This window comes from Carassius gibelio, chromosome B18, assembly GCF_023724105.1.
Source record: "Carassius gibelio isolate Cgi1373 ecotype wild population from Czech Republic chromosome B18, carGib1.2-hapl.c, whole genome shotgun sequence".
In the NCBI taxonomy this organism is placed as follows: domain Eukaryota; kingdom Metazoa; phylum Chordata; class Actinopteri; order Cypriniformes; family Cyprinidae; genus Carassius; species Carassius gibelio.
Genome location: NC_068413.1, coordinates 15,082,048 through 15,087,434, shown reverse-complemented (window position 1 = coordinate 15,087,434; position 5,387 = coordinate 15,082,048). Strand labels below are relative to the sequence as shown.

At 37.4% G+C, this 5,387-nt stretch overlaps 1 long non-coding RNA gene across 2 annotated transcripts; it reads left to right on the top strand.

Moving 5' to 3' along the window:
* Positions 1-2,180: 2,180 nt before the first annotated feature.
* LOC127977686 (uncharacterized) lies at positions 2,181-4,668 on the top strand. 2 transcript variants are annotated; one of them, XR_008158292.1, is made up of 3 exons: positions 2,181-2,234; positions 2,604-2,669; positions 3,577-4,668. It is a non-coding gene; the product is annotated as an uncharacterized LOC127977686 (long non-coding RNA). The 2 variants fall into 2 exon arrangements; XR_008158291.1 differs by lacking the exon at positions 2,181-2,234 and having other exon boundaries at positions 2,492-2,669.
* Positions 4,669-5,387: the final 719 nt, after the last annotated feature.

Below are 5,387 nucleotides of genomic sequence, written 5' to 3'. Positions count from 1 at the left end.
CTTGTTCTCGTGTTGTTTGGCCTTTGGGTTGGCTTTGGGGACCTCCTCGAGGTGGAAGTTGAGAAGGGGTGTGGCTTAGTCAAAGCATAGCCGCCCCTGGGTGTGACATATGAATGAGAAAAAAAAAAAACTATCATAAACACCAAGCCTACCACAAGTACAATTTTATTTTTACGACATAATATAATTTTTTAACAGAACTTACCGGGTGCGGGTGTGATGTCAGTCCTAATCCCGGGCACCTCGTACGCAACGTTAGGCTCTGGAGGTCGTGCTGTCGGTGAGGATTTATGAAAAAGAACGAACATAAACACGCGTTCGTTATACATAACGGTTTTTAATAAAACAATCGTTCAAACATACCGCCCGCGTTCAGTGCTTTGATTTCGTTCAAAATCGTCTCATAACCGTTGCTCTGCGCACAGAATATCAAATTGCCTGTGAAGTAATGGGATGACTCATACCGTGATCGCACATAAACAAATTTGATTTAAATGGCTGTTCAGTAGTTCACGCTTATAATCAGCTGAGGTATGGTATGCGTATTAGGCAGTGCTGTTTGGGGAAGGGCTCCGAGCTCGGGAATGGCCCGAACCTAGAGTTCCCCGTCTATTATAAAGTGCACTTGAAGTGAGGGAATGGGGTGGAGGAGGGATGCTGATAAACCTTCAATGGATAGAGGTAAATCAGCGATATTTATACTATGGGATTAATTACTTGATTATGGTCCACCTGTGTTGATTAGGCTAAGTATCTGACGCGCTCCTCCCGAATCTTATTAATAATTACATTTAATGAAAACTGCACTTACCGTTAGGAGAGCCAGACATTTTTAAAAATTTTGTCCGTTTAGAAACGAATGGAAACTATATTTTATATAGAAAATAGTATCACCTATTTTAAATATCAACATATGCATGCGTGTGTGCGTGTTTGTGTGTGTTTAGAGTTGATTTTAAAATTAACGTGAGATTTTAACTCCTTTTACACATCACATATTATGGTTAGTGTTTTCTTAACATTAATGAATGCCTGTTTGATTTTATTAATTTCAGATAACATTAAATTATCTCTTCAGTGCATTGTTTAGTTGCTGATTTCAATAATTCTCTCTCACTCTCTCTCTCTCTCTTTGACTCATCATAGAAGTCATATAACCTAGTGTCCTACATAAAAGACAACATTCATGTTTCTAAGATGTGAACTCGGTACTTACTTTTTTCCCGATGCATTTCCTAAAATAAAAATAAAATTCTCACCTGGAAAGACACCAGACATCCTCCTCCTTTTCAAATGTGGTTGTAGAGGGGAGCATGTGGCCTGTAGGTGTCTAGGTATTAACATATACCGTATTGATCAAACAAACATTGATCCTGTCAAGGCGTCAAAACCCTCACTTTCGCGCCGCCATTTTTTTTCCAGGAAGAACCCAAAACACCTCCCGACTGGAAGTGGGTAACAGGTCAGGAAGGAACTTCACAGAAACCCCCACAGCTCTGGTAACAGATACAACCATCATATATCCAGTAATAAACGCAACACAAGTCAAATCTGAGATCTGTTTGATCTTTTGATTTACACACACCTCTGCCATGTCAATCAAGGGTGACAGGACCTAGTGACATGGTTACCACTTTGACTGACAGGCCATATAGTCATAAATCAATCCAAACTGACCATGTACACTTCTGACTACCTGTCAGTCTACACTGACTGTACGTACATAAATCAGGCCATAAATCAGGGTCATAAAAAAGTGTATGATAGGACTACTCACTTAAAGTAAATTCTACATCCTAAAAGCAAGCTGGAGACACAGCCATAAAAGGTAAAAGAGTTGATAAACAGAACCATATGTATGAAATGTATTGAACATGGGTACGCCTTCAGAAGCACTTTCAAAAATAGAGAACCGACACAGACTCGACAGACTGTTCTGCAGAGCTTTCTTCTGGAAACAGAACCCTGAGACAGTAGCCTCGTCCGAAATCGCATACTTCCATACTATATAGTAGGCGAAAAACAGTATGCGAAGCAAGTAGTATGTCCGAATTCTCAGTATTCGAAAAACAGTAGGCGAGATGTACCCGGATGGCCTACTACTTCCGGCAGAATTCCGTAGTATGCATAGGATTGACACTTCTCTATCCCATGAGGCACCGGAAGAGGGCTCGTCATACTCATATTCGAAAATAACGGAAAATCGGAGGATAGTGACGCCGCTGTTTTGAAGTGTAAGTACCTTATGGATAAACGCTGTTCATTGTGGTTAAAGTGTACTTGTTTAATATAATCCAAGTAAACGACTGATTTGTTAAAGCTTTACACATTGTAAACTGATGAGACTATTTTGTAAATTGAGTTTAAAAATATGTTTAATAATCATTATCGATCAGAGGCTGTGCCTCAGCTTGTTGAGGCTGCTTTCTACAGATGGCTCGTTAAGTAATTTAATGATATAAAATTACAAAATTTTAAGTAATTGAAACGAGTTAATTTACATTTTACTAGTGTTGATATTTTGATTAAAAAAATGTTGGTTAACTTACAAGGCATAAATCATCAGTAATGTGTAATGTGTAAATCCTGTTCTGATGTTACAGAGACTGATGAACACAATCTTGTTCTCATCCACTGATGAAACCCTATTCACTGGAAAGCATAATTCAGTAAGTATATAAATTAAAATTAATCTTAACTACACACACTCTTTACATGTATTTATGTTAGGATCATCACTGATTTATGCTGTTTTTTTTATATTATAATATGAATTTCCAGGTATTTCCAGTTGCTATTTTGTCAGTTGCAAAGTACTTAATAGCAAATAACTTTTGAAGCAGTTGTGTGCACTGATTTTGTAGCAGTTTTCAGTTGTTTTTTTTAACATCTGAAGAATGTTGTCTTGAGAATGGGTGCCACACTTTAGAGAAATACCCATACAAATTATTCTCTTTATGTATTTATTTATTTATTTTTCATTTCTACATGGATAAGAGCACAAAGCTTCAGACAAAACCACATTAACATTTTCAAAAAGTTGTATAATAGAGCTTAAAGCAACAGCAAAAGGGAATTTCTTAAGACGTTTCTATAATAATGTCAGGAAAATAAACTTCAGCAGCTTCGTTTCAGTAACTGTAGATGAGGACTTTAAATTTGGGAATCAAAAATGAGTGAAAAAAAGTGGAATTCAAAAATATAACCCAGGGATAAAGTAATACATATTTTAAAATTAAACTTGTAAATATGTTGGTATGATATGTTATGTGGTATGTTTCTAGATTTTCAAATTGTAAAATTTTCATTTTCAACTGTAATATGAATTCCCAGTTTTGAGTGTAATATATTTATGTGTATATATAAATACACACACGTTTAAATTTAAATACTTACATGTGTATTTATACATATTTATGTGATTTTATAGTATTTATATTTCTTAAATAACTAATATATGTATATCTTGATTTGACAGTCTTAAAATGACCTTCACAACTTACACAAGCTTAAACAACAGCACTATGAGAACATGAACTGATTCACAGAGTCTTAACCTGTTCGACTGTCCTACAGGTAATCTGCTCTTGAAGAGCTGCACACGGTCGTCTGCTGTGACACAGCTGTGGTCCGTTTGTCCTGCACATGCTCTTCTGTGCTGACTTCTGTGTTTTGGGGTTCCAGTGTATCATCATCATGATCCTCCACAACTTCTGGATCAGCAATGTCCTCATTCAGAAGACGGAGGTTGTAGAGCACTGCACAGCATGCAACAACATCTGCACAAAGGCAGAACTCACTTCAAGGGCCTTGAAGAAGAAGATAGAGCACAGCTGGTCTTCATCATCCTGAAGGCTCTCTCAACAATGTTCTGTGCACGAGCATCATTGGTGTTGAATCAAAGCTGTGCAGGATTGTGTTCAGACTCTCTGTCTGCTGTGATGAGGCAGATGAACACTCACACAAGGATACCCACCATCTCCCAGGATGTGTTTTCCTGCAGGTGGATAGGCCTCCAGAGTTCTTCAGCACCCTGGCATCATACACAGACCCGGGATACTCAACAAAGATATCAAGGTACTTACCATGGTGGTGACCTGCAGCTGAACAGAATGAAACCACTTCCTGTTGAAATAACATTGGGCTTCACTTGCTGGAGGTTCAGTTTGTATGTGACAGCCATCTATTGTTCCAGCTACCAGAAGAAAAGCTGCTTTCACTGCCTCCGGGTCATCTGTGGTGGAGAAGGCAATCAGCCTCCTCAAAATCCCCATGACAGACCTGACCTGCTCATTCTGTGCACAATGTTATGCAGCTCTTGGATGTCAAAGGCCAGTGACAGCAGCCTGTATGATGCTGTTCACAGTCTGTAAATATGTAGTTTTTGTTTTTTAGAATAAAATTTCAATAGGTTACACATTTTTTTGCTGATATATCTATATCTAACTATATATATTTATATATGTGTGTATATTGTCTATAATGTATATATTATGTATGTATTTATGTATATATTGTGATGTGTGTATTTATGTGTATATATGTGTGTGTGTGTGTGTGTGTGTATTTGTCTAAGCATTCATTCAAGTTCATTAATTTATGTTCGTTTTGTGTAATTTTATTTGTATTTATTTATTACAATAAATTACTTTATATCCTTACATAAAATCAGTCTGTTATTCTGTTCACAGCTGTAGCTGCTGTTATTCTGAGGTAGAAAATTAAAAGCTAAATTTATTTTAGTAAAGGATTTACAAGCTGTCAACGAAGGCATGATCTACGAACAGCTGACCGACGCCTGCTTTGAATTGTTAATTCAAACGACATAAAAACGCAGACGAAAGCGGTAAGAAAAACGAAAAACATCACCGATGTTCGCTCAGTAGATTGGGCTCTTTAAATTTACGCGCTGTTGTGACGACGTATGTCACGTGACAATGTCAACATGGCGGATGTAGTACGTCCGAATTCCATTCATACTACCCACATTCATACTATATAGAACGTACTTTTCTAACGGTCGAGTAGTACGTTCAAATTCAAATGTAGTACCCAGTACGCAGTATTCGATTTCGGACGCAGCTTGTGATTCCTCAGATCCATGGCAGATGAAAATAAACTACTTTTGGCGACCCAGATGGGACTGGAAAGGAGCAGCAGAGTGGTGGCCACCATAGAATAAGGTAAGCATTTTTTGCTTATATAATTAGTGTGTGTTGATGACCGGTCAGTTCTGAGCGGTAAGGTCACTTAAAATCTGCTCTTCCAAATTTAGAACTAATTAAATAAAAATGGAGGGTTTTGTTTCCAGAAGAAAAACTGCATGCACATATTTGGTTTATTGAAAGGTCTTTGAAAAAGGCTTAATTTTAATCTGGATAGTGTAA